The 27,127-nt window shown below is 42.9% G+C and overlaps 1 long non-coding RNA gene across 1 annotated transcript in view; it reads right to left on the bottom strand.

Annotated features, from left to right (window-relative positions):
* LOC110520185 overlaps nucleotides 1-27,127 on the bottom strand; it is a 67,846-nt gene that overhangs the window by 23,528 nt on the left and 17,191 nt on the right. Inside the window, exons 3-4 of the long non-coding RNA XR_005049194.1 lie at nucleotides 22,979-23,041; nucleotides 22,271-22,451 (exon numbers count right to left, since the gene is read on the bottom strand). This is a non-coding gene — a long non-coding RNA (uncharacterized LOC110520185). The remainder of the gene's footprint in view (nucleotides 1-22,270; nucleotides 22,452-22,978; nucleotides 23,042-27,127) is intronic.

Here is a 27,127-nt window from a genome sequence, read left to right as displayed (position 1 = left end):
GAACACATGAAACAATAGTAATACAAATGATACAAATGTTTTGAAAATAGATTGATCTTTCGTAAGTGAAACCAGAATAAAGTCAACTGGGAGCGCTCCACCGGGAGCTACAGAGATGGCACACCACCAATCAATTTCAAAATCTATTGCATGCCTTTATATTTCATATTTTTTTCACATATATGCAGTAGAAGAAGACAAGAGAAGAGGTGAATGTATTGGAGAAAACCTCCCCCTAACCAACCACTGAGGGCCTGTAAAACCACCATTGCGCTACAGAGGCCTGAACCAGTGTGTGTTGAACCTGAAAGGAAAATAAACGTGTCCCTCAGTGCCGCCAGGGCTCTCTCCCAAGCTTTCACATGAGAAAACGCTCAGGAATGTCCAGGAAAAGTTCAGTGTTACAACAGCACATCCTTCTCATTACGCTTCAATAACATACCTTTGATTCAGGCTATTTTTAGCCACTTCCTGTCTATCTCTGGGGCAGTGGAGTAGAGTAGAGTGGGCTTTAGAAGGCCAGGTTTTCCAGTCTCACAGGAAGTTAAGGCTTTCCACAACTCACCTGAATGGCTTATATGATATCATATGATACTACATTATTTTTTAGTGACGTTAAATTGTCAAATAACTCCAATCAATATAGGTGGTGAATGTTTCTTTTAAAAAATTGTATCCTAGAAATGACTGTTCAGCCAAAGTACAGCTGCCTGGAAAGTTGCCACTTTGAACCAGCGGTGCCCACAATGGAAAGATGCAGTTCATTGCACACTCTCAAACAAACAGACTGTGAGTGGTGTCCATATTCTCAGAGAGAGTGTGACGTGCAGAGCTGTTTCCCGGGCCTTGACCACTTCACCACCTTGTAGGTGACCTCAGAGACCATTTCATGAACAAAGGCAGTTAGCTGAGAGAGAGAAAGAAAGAGTGAGAGAGAGAGAGAGAAGGGGGGAAAGAGAGAGATGAGGGAAAGGAGGCGAGAGAAAGGAGAAAGAGAGAAGGTGGCGAAGAATGAGGAGAGAGAGAGAAGGGGGGAAGAGAGAGATAGAGAGAGAGAGAGAGAGAGAGAGAGAGAGAGAGAGAGAGAGAGAGAGAGAGAGAGAGAGAGAGAGAGGGGAGTGTCCTGTTTAAGACGGAATGGCTGAGTTATGTTCCTCTTGGCAGCACGAGGCACATCGGCTGGGCCCGAGGCGTCACGGCGCCACCTCAGGCTCTCAGCAGCGGCCGGGGCGTTCTCCCAGCACATGGCATTCATTTTGGGGGCTGCCGAGGAGTGAGATGGGTCTCCTTTTCCAAAGCCGAGCGGTGCCTGAGCAATTAGGAGCAGCAATTACACAGGGTGGATCTCCTCTCTAAGCATGCCAAGAGTAATGCGCGGGCTGCCAGGGGTCTAATGGAAGTGACAGGGAAGAGAGTCGTAATGGTGATCGTATACTTGATTTACACCAGGAAAGGCAGAGTGTTTTTGTGTTGTTTTTACGCTTTGCTTCAGTGTGTCCTGCCAATCAGAATCAGAAAAAATAAAACTGTAACACACATCTGAGAGTTGTCCCTGTGGCGGTGATGATGAGAGATTGAATATGTGATTGAACCGCATCCTCGTTTCCTACCAATCACAGAAGATCTTTAACTTCCCCCTCCCATGTCTTTTTCATGATGGAGGTATTTCCATAAGTGGTAATAAAGTGTCACCATAGTGTGAGGGTAGTATTGGACTAGGGGTTCATTGTACATTTTAACAACAAATGTGGAATTTCACTTAGGGACCCTGGCCTCCAGAATATTAGGGCTTGGCATCAGTCGGAAACAGATCTGGACTATACGAAACTGATCAAACATTGCTATGCTTTAAAACCACTATGGCTAGCAATTAACAAAAGTATTTTCGTAATATAAATAACATTTCTCCCTACCACTGTTAGAAACATCTCTTTGGCTATTTACCCTCTACCCCCCCAACAGCAATTTTGCATTGGCCTTGGAAGCTCCATATAATAATTTGTGGAGTACTTTTTTTAACATTATGCTTGTTGCTATTTACATTTGGAATCGGAAGTTTACATACACTTAGGTTGGAATCATTAAAACTCGTTTTTCAACCAGTCCACAAATGTCTTGTTAACAAACTATAGTTTTGGCAAGTCGGTTAGAACATCTACTTTGTGCATGACACAAGTCATTTTCCAACAATTGTTTACAGACAGATCATTTCACTTATAATTCACTGTATCACAAGTCCAGTTGGTCAATAGTGGCTTTAGAAGCATCTGATAGGCTAAATGACATCATTTCAGTCAATTGGAGGTGTACCTTCTTCTTCTCCAAGATCGCATAGCAGTTCAGACGTCTTTTGTCCTCGTCTTGTCGTGTCCGGTATATATATATATTTACAACTTTTTTCACATACATTTTATTTTTATTTTCCATCAACTCATCTTCTAAACACTCTCCTGCAACCAGCCTCACCAATTTATATTTATAAAAAATTATTATTTACCTCAGATCTGTAATCCTCCAAGAAGCTAGCCAGAAACTCCAAGAAGCTAGCCAGAAACTAGCCAGAAGCTAGCCAGGAGCTAGCCCAGAAGCTAATCCAGAAGCTAATCAGAAGCTAGTTAGCTTCTTTACTGGCAAATCGTTAGTATTCAGCTAACCACGGTTTGTGGTCATCAGCTATCCTTTAGCTCGAAAATCTATCGCCAGTTTTGTACGGCGCAGCGCGGCTCGGAACGGAACATACCGGACCAATTTTTCTCTCCATGTCCCTGGATTTCAACTGCTCTCTGGACATTCATACCCGGATCTCACAGCTAGCTAGCTGCTATCCGTGTGACAGTCGGCTTTCGTCGATTCCGGAGCAAACATCGATTGTTCCGGTGCTAGCCAGCTCCGTCAATCACTCCTGAGTTCCATCATTCACTCCTGGGCTGCAGTCACCTATCCGGACCCGTTTCACTGCCTACGCGGAGCCCCACCGGGCCTTCACAACTGGACTACCGACGTTATCTACCTGAAGGAGATCCGGCTGGCTCCTCTGTCGCGACGTTACCTGAACGCCCATCTGCGGCCCGCTAACCGTTAGCTGTCTTACCGGCTGCTATCTGAATAGACAATCGGACAATTTATTTATTTTTATTATTATTATGTTTTCTTCTCGGGCCTCTATAACTATATCTATTGTTCTTATTTTTGTTGTTGTTGTGTGATTTGGATTAATCCCCTCTACCTCACGGAACCCCACTAATCTACTGACCGAACGCAAGAGGTGGCTAACAACAGACTCCATCCTATGCTAGCTTGCTACCGGTTGGCTTGGCTAGCTGTCTAAATCGCCGTGACCCTCAACCAACCTCTCCACTCACTGGACCCTTTTGATCACTCGACTAAGCATGCCTCTCCTTAATGTCAATATGTCTTGTCCATTGCTGTTCTGGTTAGTGTTTATTGGCTTATTTCACTGTAGAGCCTCTAGTCCTGCTCACTATACCTTATCCAACCTATTAGTTCCACCACCCACACATGCAATGACATCTCCTGGTTTCAATGATGTTTCTAGAGACAATATCTCTCTCTTCATCACTCAATACCTAGGTTTACCTCCACTGTATTCACATCCTACCTTACCTTTGTCTGTACATTATACCTTGATGCTATTTTATCGCCCCCAGAAACCTCCTTTTACTCTCTGTTCCAGACGTTCTAGACGACCAATTCTTATTGCTTTTAGTCGCACCCTTATTCTACTCCTCCTATGTTCCTCTGGCGATGTAGAGGTGAATCCAGGCCCTGCAGTGCCTAGCTCCACTCCTATTCCCCAGGCGCTCTCTTTTGACGACTTCTGTAACCGTAATAGCCTTGGTTTCATGCATGTTAACATTAGAAGCCTCCTCCCTAAGTTTGTTCTATTCACTGCTTTAGCACACTCTGCCAACCCGGATGTTCTAGCTGTGTCTGAATCCTGGCTTAGGAAGACCACCAAAAATTCAGACATTTTAATTCCAAACTACAACATTTTCAGACAAGATAGAACTGCCAAAGGGGGCGGTGTTGCAATCTACTGCAAAGATAGCCTGCAGAGTTCTGTCCTACTATCCAGGTCTGTACCCAAACAATTTGAACTTCTACTTTTAAAAATCCACCTCTCTAAAAACAAGTCTCTCACCGTTGCCGCCTGCTATAGACCACCCTCTGCCCCCAGCTGTGCTCTGGACACCATATGTGAACTGATTGCCCCCCATCTATCTTCAGAGCTCGTGCTGCTAGGCGACCTAAACTGGAACATGCTTAACACCCCAGCCATCCTACAATCTACACTTGATGCCCTCAATCTCACACAAATTATCAATGAACCTACCAGGTACCTCCCCAAAGCCTTAACATAACCAACTTCCCCTCTAAATACACCTCTGCTGTCTTCAACCAAGATCTCAGCGATCACTGCCTCATTGCCTGCATCCGTAATGGGTCAGCGGTCAAACGACCTCCTCTCATCACTGTAAAACGCTCCCTTAAACACTTCAGCGAGCAGGCCTTTCTAATCGACCTGGACGGGGTATCCTGGAAGGATATTGACCTCATCCCGTCAGTAGAGGATGCCTGGATATTTTTTTTAAATGCCTTCCTAACCATCTTAAATAAACATGCCCCATTCAAGAAATTTAGAACCAGGAACAGATATAGCCCTTGGTTCTCCCCAGACCTGACTGCCCTTAACCAACACAAAAACATCCTATGGCGTTCTGCATTAGCATCGAACAGCCCCCGTGATATGCAGCTGTTCAGGGAAGCTAGAAACCATTATACACAGGCAGTTAGAAAAGCCAAGGCTAGCTTTTTCAAGCAGAAATTTGCTTCTTGCAACACTAACTCAAAAAAGTTCTGGGACACTGTAAAGTCCATGGAGAATAAGAACACCTCCTCCCAGCTGCCCACTGCACTGAAGATAGGAAACACTGTCACCACTGATAAATCCACCATAATTGAAAATTTCAATAAGCATTTTTCTACTGCTGGCCATGCTTTCCACCTGGCTACTCCTACCCCTGTCAACAGCACTGCACCCCCAACAGCAACTCGCCCAAGCCTTCCCCATTTCTCCTTCTCCCAAATCCATTCAGCTGATGTTCTGAAAGAGCTGCAAAATCTGGACCCCTACAAATCAGCCGGGCTAGACAATCTGGACCCTTTCTTTCTAAAATTATCTGCCGAAATTGTTGCCACCCCTATTACTAGCCTGTTCAACCTCTCTTTCGTGTCGTCTGAGATTCCCAAAGATTGGAAAGCAGCTGCGGTCATCCCCCTCTTCAAAGGGGGGGACACTCTTGACCCAAACTGCTAAAGACCTATATCTATCCTACCATGCCTTTCTAAGGTCTTCGAAAGCCAAGTCAACAAACAGATTACCGACCATTTTGAATCTCACCATACCTTCTCTGCTATGCAATCTGGTTTCAGAGCTGGTCATGGGTGCACCTCAGCCACGCTCAAGGTCCTAAACGATATCTTAACCGCCATCGATAAGAAACATTACTGTGCAGCCGTATTCATTCATCTGGCCAAGGCTTTCGACTCTGTCAATCACCACATCCTCATCGGCAGACTCAACAGCCTTGGTTTCTCAAATGATTGCCTCGCCTGGTTCACCAACTACTTCTCTGATAGAGTTCAGTGTGTCAAATCGGAGGGTCTGTTGTCCGGACCTCTGGCAGTCTCTATGGGGGTGCCACAGGGTTCAATTCTTGGACCGACTCTCTTCTCTGTATACATCAATGAGGTCGCTCTTGCTGCTGGTGAGTCTCTGATCCACCTCTACGCAGACGACACCATTCTGTATACTTCCGGCCCTTCTTTGGACACTGTGTTAACAACCCTCCAGGCAAGCTTCAATGCCATACAACTCTCCTTCCGTGGCCTCCAATTGCTCTTAAATACAAGTAAAACTAAATGCATGCTCTTCAACCGATCGCTACCTGCACCTACCCGCCTGTCCAACATCACTACTCTGGACGGCTCTGACTTAGAATACGTGGACAACTACAAATACTTAGGTGTCTGGTTAGACTGTAAACTCTCCTTCCAGACCCATATCAAACATCTCCAATCCAAAGTTAAATCTAGAATTGGCTTCCTATTTCGCAACAAAGCATCCTTCACTCATGCTGCCAAACATACCCTTGTAAAACTGACCATCCTACCATTCCTCGACTTTGGCGATGTAATTTACAAAATAGCCTCCACTACCCTACTCAACAAATTGGATGCAGTCTATCACAGTGCAATCCGTTTTGTCACTAAAGCCCCATATAATACCCACCATTGCGACCTGTACGCTCTCGTTGGCTGGCCCTCGCTTCATACTCGTCGCCAAACCCACTGGCTCCATGTCATCTACAAGACCCTGCTAGGTAAAGTCCCCCCTTATCTCAGCTCGCTGGTCACCATAGCATCTCCCACCTGTAGCACACGCTCCAGCAGGTATATCTCTCTAGTCACCCCCAAAACCAATTCTTTCTTTGGCCGCCTCTCTTTCCAGTTCTCTGCTGCCAATGACTGGAACGAACTACAAAAATCTCTGAAACTGGAAACACTTATCTCCCTCACTAGCTTTAAGCACCAACTGTCAGAGCAGCTCACAGATTACTGCACCTGTACATAGCCCACCTATAATTTAGCCCTATCAACTACCTCTTTCCCAACTGTATTTCATTTATTTATTTATTTTGCTCCTTTGCACCCCATTATTTTTATTTCTACTTTGCACATTCTTTCATTGCAAAACTACCATTCCAGTGTTTTACTTGCTATATTGTATTTACCTTGCCACCAAGGCCTTTTTTTGCCTTTACCTCCCTTCTCACCTCATTTGCTCACATTGTATATAGACTTGTTTATACTTTATTATTGACTGTATGTTTGTTTTACTCCATGTGTAACTCTGTGTTGTTGTATCTGTCGAACTGCTTTGCTTTATCTTGGCCAGGTCGCAATTGTAAATGAGAACTTGTTCTCAACTTGCCTACCTGGTTAAATAAAGGTAAAATAAAATAAATAAATAAAGTACCTGTGGATGTATTTCAAGGCCTACCTTCAAACTCAGTGCCTCTTCGCTTGACATCATGGGAAAATCAAAAGAAATAGCCAAGACTGAAGGTACCACGTTCATCTGTTCAAACAATAGTACGCATGTATCAACACCATGGGACCACACAGCCGTCATACAGCTCAAGAGGGAGACAAGTTCTGTCTCCTAGAGATGAACGTACTTTGGTGCGAAAAGTGCAAATCAATCTCAGAACAACAGCAAAGGACCTTGAGAAAATGCTGGAGGAAACAGGTACAAAGTATCTATATCCACATTAAAATTAGTTCTATATCGCCATAACCCGAAAGGCCGCTCCAAAACTGCCGTAAAAAAGTCAGACTACGGTTTGCAACTGCACATGGGGACAAAGATCATACATTTTGGAGAAATGTCCTCTGGTCTGATGAAACGAAAATAGAACTGTTTGGCCGTAATGACCATCGTTTTGTTTGCAGGAAAAAGGAGGAGGCTTGCAAGCCGAAGAACACCATCCCAACCGTGAAGCACAGGGGTGGTAGCATCATGTTGTGGGGGTGCTTTGCTGCCGGAGGGACTGGTGCAATAGATAGATGGCATCATGAGGGAGGAAAATGATGTGGATATATTGAAGCAACATCTCAAGACCTAAGTCAGGAAGTAAAAGCTTGGTCGCAAATGGGTCTTCCAAATTGACAAAGACCTCAAGCTGATGGCTTAACAAAGTCTAGGTGTTGGAGTGGCCATCACAAAGCTCTGACCTCAATCCTATTGAAAATGTGTGGGCAGAACTGAAAAGCATGTGCGAGCAAGGAGGCCTACAAACCTGACTCAGTTACACCAGCTCTGTGTAAAAATTCACCCAACCTGTTGTGGGAAGCTTGTGGAAGGCTACCCGAAACGTTTGAACCAAGTTAAACAATATAAAGGCAGTGCTACCAAATACTAATTGAGTGTATGTAAACTTCTGACCCACTGGGAATGTGATGAAGGAAATTAAAGCTGAAATAAATAATTATCTCTGCTGTTATCCTGACATTTCACATTCTTAAAATAAAGTGGCGATCCTAACTGACCTAAGACAGGGAATCTTTACTCTGATTAAATGTCAGGAATTGTGAAAAAACGTTTAAATGTATTTGGCTAAGGTGTATGTAAACTTCCGACTTCCGATTTCTGAGCCATGTAAACATCTGGGCTATGAGAGGAAAGGATTACAACTTTAATTAATGCTGTGATTCGAGGGGTTCGCAAGTCTCTGACCATATATTCAGTCTTGTAACTATTAGATGCTCTGCGGGAAAGTTAGTTATTTCTCAGCATACTTAACGTTAGCATTGATGACCTGCTAACATCTACCACTAAGAAGAAACCAAACTCAAACACGTTTTGAGCAACAACACCTGGAGAAATGCTTTGTGCCTTCACGCTAAATAGGAGAGTGATTGAAGATACATTGATGATTGTTGGGTGTGCTCCTCAGAACAGGGAAACGTGGCTGAAAGGAAATTCTAAACTGAGAACATTCATTGTGGTTACTGATGTTCTGTGCTCTGCCCAAAGTAGACCGAGCACATTAGTTAGAAAATTGATTTCTATGTTATTGTTGTTCTGACAGTGATCCGAAATTATAACCGAGATCCGAAACTATAACCGAGATCTGTGTTCGACCCATGTTTGGATATACTCAGTGACATGCAATGCTTACCATGTGTTTAATCTAATTAGAAAAATATGTTTTGAAAATCCAAATATTAAAGAAAATTGTATTTTTTAAAATCCATACTTTTTTGTTTTCTAATGTTTTTTCTGATATGAATGATTCTGGTGGTTGTTATGCTAAAGCGCCATCAAAAATTCACCAGGGAGCCTTCCGGGTGGCGCAGTGGTTAAAAGGGCGCTGTACTGTAGCGCGAGCTGTGCCACCAGAGACTCTGGGATCGCGCCCAGGCTCTGTCGTGGGGCGACGCACAATTGGCCTAGCGTCGTCCGGGTTAGGGAGGGGTTGGCCGGTAGGGATATCCTTGTCTCATCGCACACCAACGACTCCTGTGGTGGGCCGGGCGCAGTGCGCTAACCAAGGTTGTCAGGTGCACGGTGTTTCCTCCGACACATTGGTGCGGCTGGCTTCCGGGTTGGATGCGCCCTGTGTTAAGAAGCAGTGCGGCTTGGTTGGGTTGTGTATCAGAGGACGGCATGACTTTCAACCTTCGTCTCTCCCGAGCCTGTACGGGAGTTGTAGCGATGAGACAAGATAGTAGCTACTAAAAAAAAAAAAATTGGATACCACGAAATTGGGGAGAAAACAGGGTAAAAAAAATACAAAATTTAAAAATTTAAAAAATGCGCCAGGGTATTCATGCCTTCATTTCCATCCATTCAAATCCCTTCAAATCATTGACGGGTGCTGCCGTTCCTGACTCCAGACACTGTTAATCAACAGGTTGTGTGGGTATTAAACCTGGGGTGTGTCTACATAATTTGGCACTCGCAACCCTTGAACAGAATGGCGCTAGCTAGCTAGCTAGCATAAACAAATTGAGAAATGGACATTTTACTGCAATTTTCCAAGTTGGAATAATGTAACGCGTCATTTGGGGGATTCGAAAAGTGGAACGTCAACTAAAATGAAAGTTAAGACCAGAGAGAGGCAGCATACAGGAGCTCTACAAGACGTAACTTTATTCATGACAGGCAACTACCATCTCCTTCACTTCTAGCTGTTGGGCAGTTGAACAGTGAGTAATGAACTGTCCACTTGTCTGAAACGTCATTATACTTTTTACCCTGACTTTTACACATGGGTCAACTCCTGCCACTCAATGCGGGCCCGAGCTTTGGCTTCTACAAGATAGATGTGACTAATTACAATGATTCTACGTGCTTGGCTGCATGGGGGCATACTAACCTTGTAGGATTTTGCTCTCCGACTGTCTGGATCCCCAAGTGGATGTAGCTGCCTACCTGTATGCCCTGTGGAAGGACTTGGCTACCAGCTACTGTTTGTGTGTGTCAAATTTTGTGTCAGTGTGAAAATAGAACCGAAGGAGACCTTGGGGAGGCGTCTCCACGACACTAGGCCTGCTGTGTGCATGCAGGATAAAAGGATGGACATGAGGTTCTGCTGTGACTTCTACAATCCTGGCACAGAGAGGTGAACATGAGATAGTGGTTTTGATGAGACACTTTTTTAATGTTTTATCTGCATTTTTCAGTCATTTCGATTGTGGATGTGGAAATTTTGGGAGCAATGCAAATAGTCTGGGTAGCCATTTCACTAGCTAGGAGTCTTATGGCTTGGGGGTAGAAGCTCATCATCTTTGACCTAGACTTGGCACTCCGGTACTGCTTGCCGTGTGGTAGCAGAGAGAACCGTCTATGACTAGGGTGGCTGGAGTCTTTGACCATTTTTAGGGCCTTCCTCTAACACCGTCTGGTATAGAGGTCCTTGATGGCAGGAAGCTTGGCCCCGGTGATGTACTGGATCGTACGCACTACCCTCTGTAGTGCTTTGTGGTCAGAGGCCGAGCAGTTGCCATCCCAGGCAGTGATCCAACCCGTCAGGATGCTCTCGATGGTGCAGCTGTAAAACCTTTTGAGGATCTGAGGACCCATGACAAATATTTTCAGTCTCCTGTGGGGGAATAGGTTTTGTCGTGCCCTCTTCACAAATGTCTTGGTGTGCTTGGACCATGTTAATTTGTTGGTGATGTGGACGCCAAGCTCTCAACCTGCTCCACTACAGCTCCGTCGATGAGAATGGGGGAGTGCCCAGCCCTCCTTTTCCTGTAGTCCACAATCATCTCCTTTGTCTTGATCATGTTGAGGCAGATGTTGTTGTCCTTGCACCACACGGTCAGGTCTCTGACCTCCTCCCTATAGGCTGCCTCATCATTGTCCCGCTCCTTGAAAGCGACAGCTCTTCCCTTTAGCTCAGTGCGAATGTTGCCTGTAATCCATGGCTTCTGTTTGGGTTATGTACATACAGTCATTGTGGGGACAATGTCCTCGATGCACTTATTGATATAGCCAGTGACTGATGTGGTGTACTCCTCAATGCCATCGGAAGAATCCCAGAACATATTCCTGTCTGTGTTAGCAAAGCAGTCCTGTAGTTTAGCATCTGCTTCATCTGACCACTTTTTATAGACCGAGTCACCTGCTTACATTTTTTCTTGTCCGCAGGAATCAGAAGGATTTGCCAAATGGGGGGCGAGGGAGAGCTTTGTACGCGTCTCTGTGTGTGGAGTAAAGGTGGTCTAGAATTTTTTCCCTCTGGTTGCACATTTAACATGCTGATATAATTGATGTAAAATGGATTTAAGTTTCCCTGCATTAAAGTCCCTGGCCACTAGTAGCACCACCTCTGTATGAGCGTTTTATTGTTTGCTTATGGCGGTATACAGCTCATTGTGTGCGGTTTTAGTGCCAGCCTCGGTCTGTGGTGGTATGTAGACATCTACTAAAAATACAGATGAAAGCTCTCTAGGTAGATAGTGTGGTCTATAGCTTATAATGAGATACTCTACCGCAGGCAAGCAAAACCTTGAGACTTCCTTAGATATCGTGCATCAGCTGTTGTTCACATATGTGCGTCATGTCTTACCAGAGGCTGTTGTTCTGTCCGTGAAACATAATATATTACAGTTTTTAATGTCCAGTTCGTAGGATATACGTGCTTTCAGCTCGTCCCATTTATTTTCCAGCGATTGAACATTAGCTAGCATGACGTAAGGCAAGGGCAGATTAGCCACTCGCCGCCTGATCCTCACAAGGCACCCTGATCTTTTTCCACTAAATCTCAGTTTCCTTCTCTAGCGAATCACAGGAATCTTGGACTGGTCGGGTATTTGTAGTAGTATATCCCTCTGGTCCGACTCATTGAAGAAGAACTCTTCGTCCAGTTTGAGATGAGCAATCGCAGTTCTGATGTCCAGAAGCTCTTCTCGGTCATAAGAGACGGTAGCAGCAACACTATGTACAAAACAAATTACGAACAATGAACAAAAAAATAATAATTGCATGGTTGGTTAAGAGCTTAAGAGCCCTCCCCTCCGACGCCATCATCTTCTAATATAATAATATTATTATGCATGTGTATGTGTTTGCACATACCCCCCACGGTGCATTGGAGGAATTGTAAATTCATTGTGAAGGCTATGGAGTTGAAATGTGAAATGAAGGTGTCCATATTGGTCTTTTAGTGCCACCTATTGGTTTTAACAGTGGATGCTACATCCGTCTATGGCTGAGCTGACTCGAGCACACATTTACATTTGACATTTCAGTCATTTAGCAGACTTACAGGAGCAATTAGGGTTGAGTGCCTTGCTCAAGGGCACATTGACAGAGCCTTAAGAAGTGTGTCATTTTTTGGGATGATATGAAATATGCAGGCTATCGCTTGTGTATTTTGGCTATTTCGGTTAATAGCGCAAGTCACTCTGGTTGTGGGAGCTATCTGTTGTTTGGTGAACTTGGGTTTCATCAAGGTTTATTTGTGAGTAAATCTGGCTTTGATAATAGCCTGTGCCTACCCAGCCACCGATCACACCGCACGTCACTGCATGTATTACCAATCATTAAAGGTCCTCAGGTCTATAAAGCATATTTACCTGACATCTGATCGGGGCTGTCTAAGGTCAGTGTTTATGTGAGTAAGCCTCTTTGTCACTGTCAGGGCTGAAATGACCTCAAATGGTTAAAAACTGAAGTGTAAAGAAGCCCACACATGTTGACATTTTGTCCCTGTAATCCTTGTCTTTTCATCCAGTTTTTTGAAGCGTAATCCCCATAAAAGCCACAGGGGCTTGGGAGAAAGCAGTGGTAAGGCAGCTTCTTGGGAGCACTTACAATGCCAGATTAAAATGTGCAATAAAATAAAGAGATCGGAGGGTGTGTTGGGAGTTCATTTTCCTGCTTTTTTCTGCTTGAATGCTACAGTAAATAGTCATAGACGCGTTTTGAGACAAAGGCTTCTACGGCAGAGAGCGACAACTCAATTCTGGTATAGGCCGGTGATGCAGCCCAGAATAGGTCACCGTTATACATGCAGAGACTTCTAGTAGATTCCCATCAACCAATGTAAAAGGTTTCACACTTGCTACATGTACTGTGAACAATATGCCTTTTCTGTAAATTAATTGGAGAATGCTAACACTCATTTTTCATGCTCTCAAAACAGTCTCCCATTTTCTGTGCCGCCTGTATTCATGAGAAAATCCGAGCATGTGTCACTGATCTAATTTTGTGATCATATTTTTCATCTGAATTACAAATGCCGGCCTTCGTCTACAAATAGAAGAGACATAATTGGCGCAAATTTGTGAAAATGTGCCAATTTTCAGGTGCATCAAGTGTCCTATTTTTTTTCTATAAACATAATCCCAAGAAAAAACATTCCAGTATCTGGCCTGAAGGACAAGGTTTTATTCGATTACAGACTATGAAGAACGTATCAATTATCTATGATCAAACGTTGCTGTTTTTTTTTAAAGAATGCATGTTTATTTGTTGATCTTATTTTAGCACAGAGAGGCTTGTGTGTTGTGGCAGAAATAGCGCAGACCTCTTTTGGTGATGAACAGCTGTGTGGTTGTTGGTGTGCGACGCCGTCGGTGTCTCACTCCTTCTCGTTCTATTCAGACCTCTGCCACAAAAGCTGACAATGTGTAGTTTTATAGTATACTGTAGGCTACAAGTCGTAAAGCAAAACTGTAAATGAAGAATAAATCTGTCCATGGCTTGTGTGATGACCTTTCATATTAGAGATGGCATGAGGAGTTGTAACACCACTTGCCGGTTAGACATTATTAGTAATTCATATGATTGCACTCTTCAGAGGGGGATGTCTGCCACTGATGTGAATGCATGAATGTAATAATATTCAAGTGGATTACGCAATTGAACTATGGGGAAAATAATATTTGTTTATTTGTTGCACAGGCCGTTACCCTCACCCATCGAGCTCTAAAAGCATGTTCAGTTTTAGAAATATCTAGGATCAGCATTTGTAATTCTGTTGCTGTATTTCAGTAAACTATTCATAATGGCGATTCACAATGGTGACGAAACTACTTCACATGTAAATACACACACAAAACAAACATAAACTATTGGGCTAGTTTTCATTACACATAACTACCACACACAGCGACAACCATGAGTTTCATGCTCCAAGTCCATGTCAATTGTCTGTTGTATCCAGGGGAAAATCATCTAATTTCTGTCCCCTCATCAAGATTGAAAGTTTTAATGTTATAACTCTATTATGGTCATTAGGATGTGAGGGAGACTATAGGCCCACGGTGGAGGAGGAAGAGAGTGGGTGGGAGAGAAAGGAATGAAGATAGATAGATTTAGAAAGAGGTGGAAACAGACAAAAGGAGGAAATGTAACATGACATAAAGGCCTCACATAGACAGACTGACGCCGCAGGGTCTACTCCCAGACAATGTTACAGTTGCACTGTGTTCACACGTTACTCTGCTGTGCTCTGAGACTGGAGACCCAACTCCTGTTCTTGGGAGCAAGAAAAGATGACAGTGATAAAATAAAGAAAATGGGTGGACTTGGTACTGTACTTTGCAGTTAGTTTACAGTCTAAATCCAAAACGGAAGCTTTTCTGTGCCTACATTTCCAGTTTAGAAAAAGTCCAATCAAAAGTTTAATCAAGCCTGACCATACTCGTTATTATTACTCGTTATTCACTGTGTATTTATTCCTCGTGTCTCTATTTCTATTTGTTTTGTATCTTTAACTCTGTATTGTTGGAAAAGGACCCATAAGTAAGCATTTAACTGTTAGTCTACACCTGTTGTTTACGAAGCATGTGACAAATACATTTTGATTTGATTTCGATTTGATTTACTGGTGGCAAACGAGGCACTTTCATATCTAAAGTGGGACACATGGCTGGCTTTCATTGTTTTCTCGTCTCACCAAAGAGATCCCTCCTTTTGTTTTCACAACATGAGCCCATTAAAATAGAGTCACGGATAAAGCAAATATAGGCTCCTGCGGTAGATCCCTTTGATCAAACACACTGTGAGACCACCAGTACTTAACGTCTTCCTCGCTGGCAGTGGCTGGGCTCCTGAAACACCCCTGGTTTGTGTGTACGTAGTGGTCTGGTTGTTTTTACAGAGTCAGGATGCGGAGAACAAGAGTTTTGGGCCCGGACATGCTTACTTTAATTATGAAAGTCAACTGGCTTCAAGTTGGAAAGTCTTTGTTTCTGTTGCTGTATCTCAGGCATTAAAACTGACCTGGCTCTCCTTCCCTAAACAAGTAATTCCCTCTGTGTGTCTACCTCTCTGAACCTCTGTGGTAACAGCTGACTGTTTCTCTCACACAGAGTGGCCTCTCCTCCCCTTCCCTGACCTACCTCCAAGTCCTCCTTTTGTGTGTTCTTTTTTTTTTCATTATATCTTGGGAAACCAAGCGATATTGCTTGTGGTGCTGAGGCAAATAATCTGGAATTAAAAAATGGATTCCTCTGGCCTTATCCTTAGCAACAGGACCATTGCCATCTGTTCTGACAACGGGGAGGACCCCATCACAGGAGCATGCTCTGTCACCTGTTCGTGTAATCGGTATGTGTTGTCTTTTGTCTCATAAAGTGTCCTTATTGTAGTGTGTCCTGTCACCAAAGGGATCAATGAAACGTAATTGAGTGCAGTGTATAAATTCCTGTCAAGCCAAATATAGTGTAACATGGTCACCACTGTGAAGCCAAACAAGCCACTTCAAAACCTCCTCAAAGTAAAAGTGCTTATCAGAATTAAAGATGTCAAGAAGAAATCGCGGACTCCCCCTTTTTCGCTTTCCCACCCACGTTAAGTAAACTCAGAGAGAGAGAGAGAAACCCAAGAAAAGTTTGTTCTCTCAACATATATGTTCACCCTTTGCATTGTATTGGTGATTTTCCTCAATTTATAAATAGGTTATGAAAAGGTAGAAACAGTGACCAAAGTCTGGAGAGCCTTTCAAATATTAAGCTTGATATCCCCGGAGCTGAAGACAATCTTGAGGTTTAATCATTAGACACTCCTCAGTAAGTCGTCCAGTCACAGGGGACGGTCAGAGGAGACAAGACCCGCCTTTATCACAGCACACGGAGGCCAACTCAGACAGCATTTAGCCGCAGGGAGTCCCCCCAAGCCCCCGGGAGAGCCCCAGCCAACATCCAACCAACCAGGGCATCGACAGCTGCTCATCGCCCCCAACTCACCCCATAACCCCACCTATATTAAACTATTAAAGGGATAAGCCCTCTGAGTGTGAGTCCCCAAAAAACGCCTCATCATTATCAAATTTAGAGCATTTAGAATGAGAATTAACCCAAACCAGAGACAGAGGGTAAAATGCCCTTAGGAAATTCAATTTGCTGGTACTATTAGACTAATATACTGTAATAAGTGAGTAAAAATTCTTAATTGCAACTAGAACAATTCTAGATTTAATAAAATATGTTTACACGCGTTATTACATGCTACTGTTTAGATGTAGTAACTGTCTGTAAAGACTTGGCACCCCAAGCATGACCATGTTGTTGATAAAGTTTGAGTATCTTTTATCATGTAAGTAAACTAACTGGTATTTTATTAATCTGACAGTGTCCTTGGTCCCTGGAACCAAACAGGTCTCGGCAATGAAATTACCTCAGAAAGATAGTCTATAAGCACAAGAGTCGCTTGTGTGTCCGGCTCCTTTCATGTCCATGATTAAATCAATACTGACCAGTGCTTATTAAAATGATATGATCGGCTCCATCTTCCGTCCCTATACTCTAAATTAGATGGATTCCTGTTTGATTTTCTCCAGACTGTAGTAGGGTAAAAGTCCCTCGTATTTTGTGACTTTCCAACTCAGTTTATAAATATAATCATTTTAGTCCTCTCAAGATATTGAATCGTCGTTTTCACATCAAAGGCAATAATTTGGTAAGCAATTGCTACTATAGTTTGATTTGTAATTCATTTATCCTTGCACTTGGTGATCAAGAGCTGGGATTACCATCGTTGTTTGTGTGTCGTTGTATGTGTGTGCACGCGTGTGCCGCACAAGCCAGTCTATTGGCGTCTAATTGAAAGCTCAGTGAATTGACTGGAGAGTCATTAAACTTGGTCCCTGAGACACCTGACTGTGGAGGGGACAGTGTGATCCCTGTCAATGGGATCAAAGAAGTCAGTGTGACTAACCGTGCTCACCGTGACAAAGTCCCGGCTCCTGATCCACTTCCGAGACTGAGGTTAATGAGTGGTTTACGACCGGCAGGAGGCATGCAGGAGGCATGCAGGAGACATCACAAGGCAAACAACCTATTCGATCTTTATCACACAAGGCTGTGCACGTGGACAGAGAAGGGCGAATCAATCACTGTCTGGTCCTCAACAAGACCTGAGACCAATGGACAGAGAACTACTAGAGAAACAAGGGATTAGGTATCGCTTTAAGTTTGACTTTAAGTATGAATATATAGAGCTTATCACTCAACAAAAAGGTAGCACCTTTGAGGCAATGTAGCACTTCGGAAATACATGAATTGTTAAAAGATGATCTTTTAGAGTGCTGTCTATTTTATTATCTATGCACCTTTGAAATAATAAGACAAGGTAGCAAAGTTCTGTAACTGCAATATAGAGCTTTTTATTCACGATGGGAAAGTCCTTTGATATTACGAGTTCACAAGTCCATGCGTGCGGACATTGCAGATTACATTCTTTTCACTGGCATGATAAGGGATCGCTGCCCATTCACACAGATTATCTAGGGTCAAACATAGTAAATGGAAGGTCAACCATCTTATTCTGAAGACTCTCGTTCCAAGGAGTGCTTGGTTCTATTCATTAGTTATTGCTTAATTCGTTACTTTAACCAGAGACAGTCCAGAATTAGTGGAGCTATGCACGTCTGTGCATCCAGTCACCTAAAAACCAGACGCAATATGAAAATCTGATCCCTGGGGCGAAACTGTGCTGGAGACTGTGAGCAGACAAAAGGCCTGTCTGTGTTGCTGTGTCACCCCATTGATCTTTGACTTGAGGTTTGTTGTGGAAGCCTTCTCAATAGTACTTATCATTAGCATATCTACTTTAAGTTTGAAGGGAGGGTTGTTAATCTATAAACAAAGTTTCCAACATGACTGATCTCAGCTCCAAGACATGGTGGAGAATGGCAATAATGCCACCAGTGTATTAGGAACATGGAGCAAAGTGTAATTGTACGAAGGAATGTATGACCAACTGCCATCCACAAAGGCCCTCTCTTTTGGAGATGTCATATTTTTAGAATACAGTCCGTCTGTACATGGAGATGGCTTCCATTTGTGTGTTTCCAAGGAGCAAGGTAGTATGGTATGCGGTCCTCTGTCCAAATTACTTGAAATTCAAAGATGTTCAAATAGTGGCCGAATTAAATAACTAGGTTCACATAACCATGCAATAAACCACGAGGGAGGAGGGGTGATGCGGTTCCAAGGTACAGTCAAGAAGCCATTAGCCATCCTTCAAGGAATAGTTTGCCCTGATATCTCAGTTTGAGTCGTACAGCAAAAGAGATCTGAAGTTAAACTGGCACCATACTCTATATCGTCTTCTGTGTATATGCCACTATATGCACTGGGGGAGATTTGGGGGAATCTGCACGCCTCAACGCAAACAACAAAGCATAGATTTTTTTTCTATGTGGAATGCATAAGTCACATGTAGATGCAGAAAGAGGAAAACAACATTGGCTGCATTTCACCCCAGAGTGCCTGACTGGCTGCTCCGGTACCAGGCGGGAATCAGGCAGCTCAAAGGGTCCGACAGACGACATGTCCGTTAAGTGACGCAGAATTCTCCCTCTCGCTCCCTCCATGTTGCCGCCAGTCCAGACCCAGCCTCGTGGCCCTGTGGCTGTGAATGCCCTCTCTCAGGGGATTGGTTAATGATTCGCCTTATCTGTGGCCAGCAAAGGACCCTCAGGCATATCATTGGACAGACAGAGAGACAGAGAGGGAGAGGGGGACAGAGAAAGAGAATGGCCAGGATGCCGTTGAGGGGTGGGGGTGGGGTGGGCAGCGTGGGGGGGGGGGAGCTAAATGGCACAGAATTCCACCCCGAGCCTTGGACGATATGAAGTGCAACATTGTGCTTTTGCCACAATGGCCATACTGTCGACACGATCCCGTCTAATTGAATTAGCCTGGGAGATGGTGCATAAATTCCCCAAGAATTCTTCTGTTGCACAGGGGTTGCCCCCTAAGTTGAGGGCCAATGTGAGTGTGCCTGTGTTGGGAGGTTGCAGACTAACCTGCCCCTGGTACAATGGCGTGCCTTTGAGAAGAATGGGGCTTTTACTTCAGGTCAGACCTGAACTTAAATGTGAGGGCCAAGGTCAGGAGTTACCCCGGATACAGTGCTGGTTTGACTGACCACTTCCCTTCAGTCAATGAGCTGGATGGATGACACTCTATGCTGCTTCCGTGACTCTTGGAGAAGAAGCGTGACACTTTGACGGTGCAAATATGGAAATCGTCGTGAAAAACTAAAAACTAAGAATCCCTTTTGAATATTCTGCACGGGATTTGAAACAAGGATGGACTACCACAGATCACTTTTTCATTGTGTTCATTGCAGAGTACACATTGTTTATTTTAATACCACATAAATATTAGCCATGTTCTCATTGATGATGCAATAAATAGTGGTTTTGAATTAAATGCCACTACAAATATTTTTTTTGTAATACGATCATTTCATTGCAGGGTCTGAATTACTCTAATGTAAACACATTATTAGTATTCAAATGTGATTCTGTACAGACTCAGAGTGGTGTCATTACTGCATTTGAAAAATCCCCCAAAAGCAACAAATCTACTGTTTCTAGCCAGTTGGACTTACTTTTTCTGGCTTACCCCTCTCCAAGAATACTACAACAGGGAGTAGGAGGGATTTCACTCATTATTTGGAAAAGAGCTGTTTATTTTTTCCAGTGAAATCCCTTTCTAGAATGATTCACGCTGGTTGGCATCCAGTTTGCCAAATAGTGACACCATCTCTCAGCCTCTGCATTGACGTAAAGCGTGTTTTTCCTGGACTCTGAAAAAGGTGTGCACTGGATAGTTGGCAGCAGGTTAGAGAGGCCCCTTGGTATCTCACAACTTGCAACTCACATGGGATGTCTGGTCAGAACCCAACAACCACAATGGGTGGGAGAGTGATTTTTCTTTTCTTACAGTACATGGAAGTAACTAATATCATGTAGACTCATGAGCTATATGCATTGTTCGTTTTCTGACTATTGAGGTCATTTTTAGACATTTGTCAAATGAGGTTTGTGACAAACTGTCATCGCAGTGAGAGATGCTTTTCAAGTCTTCACAAATTATCATGGAAAGCAATATATTTTAGAGACAATCGTTACTTAGAGACCTACCAGTATTTTCCTTAATTTTGAATAAAATGTGATAATAACTGTATTTGGGATTTTTCTTTCATGCTCTCTCACAGTCACTAGCTGGACAGATTATTTTCTTAAGGTTGAGCCCTGTAGATGAACTGCCCACCGTGTCTCTGGCTGTATAGGCGACTATACAGTGACTCAAGAGAAGAACGAATTACACGTGTGAAACCATGACCCTTTATACATTCAAAGTGGAATATAATGCGATGTTTCTCCCAATCGAATGATATTAAAATCCAATTAAAGGCCCTCATAAAAAAAAATCCAGAGAGGTCAACTCATTCGGTTCAGTGTCATTTCTTGCTGGTGGGGCTCGGGTGTTTGGAGTCGAAATATCCCCTGAGATCAGACATACATAGCTGAGGTGTCCGTTAGCTAAAGCAATGACCACGCTCCATGCTGTGGCATTTACAGTTGTGTCACCAAGCCCAGACAAAGATTCTCATGACGTAATACTGAAAGGGTGTGGCTGTGTGGCAGCACTTAGTGTTGCCAAAGACTCAATATGGTTAAAGGGCAGAGAGCTGTGAACTTAGTCCACAATGGATCATTCTATCGTAACTATGTCATTATCACTAACAGCGAGTTGTCATGTTGAGAAGGCATCATAAAATCAATCACATAATGACGTTCAAGTAACATACCCCCTATTAAAAACAGACAAACAAACAAATGAACAAAGAACAAAACTAGCATTACCACTGAAGCATAAATACACATCCTGAAGTTAACAAATATTTTATCAATTGTATAGTCTGGAAGCTCCCATAATTGCGGCCCTAACTGACCACATAGTCAATGTGGAGATTTTTGACAAAACACTGTATTCTTTGTTTGTGGATTTGACACAATTGCCAATCATCTAAATCAGTCAAGATTACATCAGATCAAAATCATGACAATCCATAGATGGCCTCCAGCAGGCTTTAAGAGGTCCATCAGTTGAACTTTACCTCAATTGGCAAGTGTTTGTGTTCTTAGAATTCCATAACCTTCATCTCATTCACAGCAGTGTCACATTGCTTCAGACATCATTCCCTCCTGAATTGGGACACACATGTACACACATACAGTAGACACATACAGACACTGAATCCCCCCACACACACACACGCACACACACAGTCACAGTCAAATTGCTACGCAGTGGTCTCCTCTGACAGGCTGTAGGTGCGCTTGTTAGGTGCCAGATTGTTACTGTTAACACGGGCACTGACCATGATGTTTCACCTGCGCGTGTCTGGGAAACATGCCAGCTCTCTTCCCTTTTCCCCTCACGTTCCAAGGCCAACAGTCCATAAAGCTGTCAACATGCATGTAGGCCAAATCACCTTTGCCACGATTTAACTCAACAAATGTCCTTTTCCCTCCGGTATGGATACCAGCAAGCACGCACACATGTACATAGGCACACACAGGCACGCACACATACACAAGCACACACACACACACACAAGCTTTACTTATTGGGCCTTTTGAAAGATAACGGATTGAAATGGCAAGTGATACATGGTAATTGAATGTAGATTATGTTGTTATAACTAACTGTAATGATGTCTTCATAACAAAGCAAGTTTGAGCATAATGTCCATTCATTCCAGTCACAGTTTTATCACATTACTTCAATAGTTTACCTTATAGGTATGTATCCATTTGGGTTGGCTGTCTTAATAAAACGTCATCCTGCTTCTCACTGCTGATATAACTTCTCATTATACACTCCCAGCATCTATTCCCAATTTGCACAGTTTGATTTAAGTTACCTTGTGAATCCCTTCCCGTAGAGAGGTGGTTCAATTCATGAGTGACATCAGTGCAACGGGATCTGGCCCGGGCGGTGCGGCCATGGAAACCTGAGAGGAATATATCAAGGCCTCAGACATTTCTCTGGGAGGTTTGGACGCCAGGGAACAGCCCAAAACCAAATGAATTGCTCAACGAAATCTGTTATTAAAAGAGAGGGAGCGGGAGAAAGAGAGAGAGAGAGGGAAAGAGAGGGAGCGGGAGAAAGAGAGAGAGAGGGAAAGAGAGGGAGCGAGAGAAAGAGAGAGAGAGGGAAAGAGAGGGAGCGGGAGAAAGAGAGAGAGAGGGAAAGAGAGGGAGCGGGAGAAAGAGAGAGAGAGGGAAAGAGAGGGAGCGGGAGAAAGAGAGAGAGAGGGAAAGAGAGGGAGCGGGAGAAAGAGAGAGAGAGGGAAAGAGAGGGAGCGGGAGAAAGAGAGAGAGAGGGAAAGAGAGGGAGCGGGAGAAAGAGAGAGAGAGGGAAAGAGAGGGAGCGGGAGAAAGAGAGAGAGAGGGAAAGAGAGGGAGCGGGAGAAAGAGAGAGAGAGGGAAAGAGAGGGAGCGGGAGAAAGAGAGAGAGAGGGAAAGAGAGGGATAGTTATTAAATGAACTGCTCTTTGACTAAAGTTCTGAGGAATATAGTTTGGCAGAACAACAGGCTATTATAGTACTTATAAGGGAAATTGACAAACCTGCCATACAGTAACAGTAAGTTGAGAACGTGATGAGGACACCAGCACCCAGCGCTCTTCCTCCTATTAGAGATGCAGAAGTTGCAATCGTTGACTATGGTTAAGGTTTACTTTCTACGTTGTACTTCCTACATATACTGTATAATGCTGTAATTTTTGTTTAACTCCCAGTAATTATCATTTGATTTTTTTTTTTTTAAATTTTAAATGTAGGCCTCTGTTTGAATTAGTATACCTTTTTATAGATAAGTTAAACTGTTGGCAGACACATAAGCATAAATGATAGTTTTGCGTTTGTAATGACGACTCGTCAGAGAGCTTGGTGATGGGTATACATGTCCAAATTCAGCACTGCCATTTCACCACAGAATAGCAAATCAATTAAGGAGGTTTAATATGCTAAAGTTGAATCACTAGTTAGTGATAATATGAAAACCATGCACGAGTTCCTCTCACGTGACCATTGTCTTCTCTTTCTCTCTCCACAGAAGTGTTTGACACAGTCCCTACTTATTTGGCTCTTAATCCATACAAAAACCGTGTTTGTCAGTAAACATGTTGTGTGGACCAGATCCACTATCACAGGGCAGGGTGGGTTGGTTGGACTGGCACTAATACCCTTAGCAAAGCTATCAGCTGAGTAATTTGGGTAATTGCTACGATCGGAAACTGTTTATTTCATTTGCATCCTGTATACTCCAGAGCCCTCTATAACAAAAGAAAACGCCTCATCCTTTTTCCTCAACAATTAGGGTTTCTTCTTCTTGTGCCAGCATCAGCAAATAAAACTTGTTTGCATCAGCAAGTAAAGAGGTTTGTGGTGTTTTATAACTATTGTTATTCACAGGCAGCGTTTTGGACGCAATAATGGGGTTTTGTTTTTAAGAAATATATTACTTTTCATATCTCTGAAATTCTGTGGAATGGAAAGTGCAAAATTGTCTTGATTCAATGGTGAATAATTGTACTGTTTAGCCATGCCCAGGGTTTAAATAAGTCATGAATATCTCCTAAGGGTCAGGATTCTCTTCACATACAATTGTGCACAGATAAACAATCATGCACACACTTTATAACCGACAGCCTTTAGTAGCTTTATTTATTTTTATTGCAGCACTTTATGAGCAGATCAAAAGGGAGATTAATATATTCCAGAACTATCAAGTACAATGACATTTCAATGTGCTCATAAAAATAGAATGGTAAATCTATCAGCATTTCAAACTCACAGTTGATAGCAGGGCAATGCTCACTAAGTTGCCCCTACTCAGGAACACTAAGGATACACAAAATAGTTCCATAAGAACCTCCTGACATTGTACTTGCTTGGGGTATTTCTCATCACAAAGACAGTGACAAAAATGACTTGTCAAAGTTCCAGATTGTGATAAGGCACAAGGCCTTCCATTCACACTGTGACTCGGTGAGGTCATCTGTTTGGTAGTAAGCTGAGCTGCCATTTTGTGTATAAGGGAAAAATTGCAATTTTGTCATGATCCACGTTGTTATGAACTCCCGAAGAACATCCATCATACAGAGTGTGTAGGTCATTTAACCCGGCCTAAGGGAGTACGGCAAGGCAGGAAATAAGGTGCTCATACTACAAAGACACATTTATCTCCTTGGATATGGAAAATATACATAAATTATGCAAAATGTCACAATAGAAAAACAGACTATTTTATTTGAGCAACATTTTTATTTCACATTTGTATAGAGCACATTACTGAGACCTTTCCATTTACACAAATACATTGTTACATTAGCGAGTCTAGCAACGCTTTGAGAACTCATCACTAACACAATTTAGCTTAACTTTGTATTTGACGTTAGTGTAAACTTTTTAAGAAACCACAGGAAACAAATCAAATTGTCCAATTAAGATGAAAAGCTGCTGATTTTAATTTGTGGAACAAAAAACAATATTGGCACCACAACCCAAGGATGGCACCAGTGTCCCTAATCAAATTAAAATAAAATAAAATGTTATTTGTCACATGCGCTGAATACAACAGGTGTAGGTAGACCTTACTGTGAAATGCTTACTTACAAGCCCTTAACCAACAATGCAGTTCAAGAAATAGAGTTAAGAAAATATTTACTAAATAAAGGAAAGTAAAAAATAAAATAGAAAGTAACATAATAAAATAACAAGGGGTACCGGTACCAAGTCAATGTGCAGGGTTACAGGTTAGTCGAGGTAATTTCTACATGTAGGTAGGGGTAAAGTGACTATGCACAGATAATAAACAGTCAGTAGCAGAAGTGGAAAAAAACAATGACCATTTTTTGGTCCTTCCTCTGACACCACCAAGTACGGCAGGAAGCTTGCCCCGAATGATGTACTGGGCCGTACACACTACCCTCGGTAGCGCCTTATAGTCGGATGCCGAGCAGTTGCCATGCCAGGCGGTTATGCAACCCTCCAGGTGCTCTCGATGGTGCAGCTGTGGAACTTTTTGAGGATCTGGGGACCCATGACAAATCTTTTCAGTCTCCTCTGGGGGAAAAGGTTTTGTTGTTCCTTCTTCATGACTTTCTTGGTGTGTTTGGTATCCCTACTAATGGTACCTAGTACTCATGATCTTTATTGTTCAACTATACTGTAGGTATATGGGGAAATGACCTATAATGAGGAAGTGGATAACACCCACAACAGACTGCTGTATTCAATGATACTTGATTGTATGTGCTGTATGTTCTGGCACCAGTGAAGAAATTAAAGTAAATTTGATTGCAGGACCTGTGGTAATTCTGGCTCGTCTTTTTGAAGAACCCTTTAAATCTATTTTTGGAACCATATAATTCAGTGACAACTACTGCAATGTTCTTCCCTTAAAATGTGCACTTCTTGCAAAAACCCTACATATATCACAGTGTGTCTTATGTGTGACTGTCTTATAATCTCTTATTAGGCGGGGCAAAACTTGTCTCATAAATAATGAATGCACACAGGCTATCAACCTAATGCAGAATGTTAAAAAACACAAAACTGTAAGACTTTGGACACCTTGTGGCATTTGAAATGGGGCAAAACCCAACCTAGTAGGTTTGTCATGTGGCAAACCTCACCTGAGAAAGCTTAAATTGCTATCAAGCGGTAGGTTTGTATAAGAGGTCTTCAACAACATCCTGTCAAGGCAACTTCCACAAGCCGGACGGCATATTGTCATGACACGACCATGCAATACTATTACAATGTTTTGATTCATTACATATGAATAGTGAACTGTTGGACAGATGATTCAGGCAAACTTCTAACTGCAAGTATCTTCAAAGGATCTGTGCTCTGGCTCCCAAAACATAGCATCAGAGACTACAGAGCCACTGGATTTTGGAACTGGGCAAGAGGGTCACTGTAACAAGGTCGCACCACCTGCTTCTCTGATGATGATGCATTTAAAGAGGCTCACAGGAACCCAATGTCTCCGGCTTCATTTCTGGTGTGTGTTTGTTCCCCATATGCATTTGTTTGGCCCACCTGCTTCATGTGGCATTTCAGAGAGCAGTCAGCAAGCAGGCCTCCTTGGAAGGCCATGAAAGAGAACCTCTGAACTCCTGTGGCCGGTACATTGTTCAGAGCTGCACAGTGACAATCGGTGGCTGACTCTGTATGTCTGTATTTTTGGCAGGACCTTAGATGCTGTCACGTTCTGACCATAGTTCTTTTGTGTTTTCTTTGTTTTAGTGTTGGTCAGGATGTGAGCTGAGTGGGCATTCTATGTTGTATGTCTATTTCTATGTTTGGCCTGATATGGTTCTCAATCAGAGGCAGGTGTTAGTCATTGTCTCTGATTGGGAACCATATTTAGGTAGCCTGTTTTGTGTTGGGTTTTGTGGGTGGTTGTCTTCTGTCTTTGTGTCATTGCACCAGATAGGTCTGTTTCGGTTTTCACATTTGTTGTTTTGTATTTTGTAGTGTTCTCTTTCATCGTCTATATTAAACATGTTGAACACTAACCATGTTGCATTTTGGTCCTCCTCTCCTTCAACGGAAGAGAAACGTTACAGATGCCTTCACAACGTTAATTAAAATACAATTGAATCTCTGATCTCAACAGAATATCAGATCACTGATCACTTATTTTACACAATGCCGCCTGAACGTCTGTGTCCTGAAATGTTTTGGGGATTTACAGTGATATTAAC

This window comes from Oncorhynchus mykiss, chromosome 3, assembly GCF_013265735.2.
Source record: "Oncorhynchus mykiss isolate Arlee chromosome 3, USDA_OmykA_1.1, whole genome shotgun sequence".
Lineage (NCBI taxonomy): Eukaryota > Metazoa > Chordata > Actinopteri > Salmoniformes > Salmonidae > Oncorhynchus > Oncorhynchus mykiss.
The sequence above is the reverse complement of the archived record's forward strand: the minus strand, read 5'-3'. Positions and strand labels throughout refer to the sequence as shown.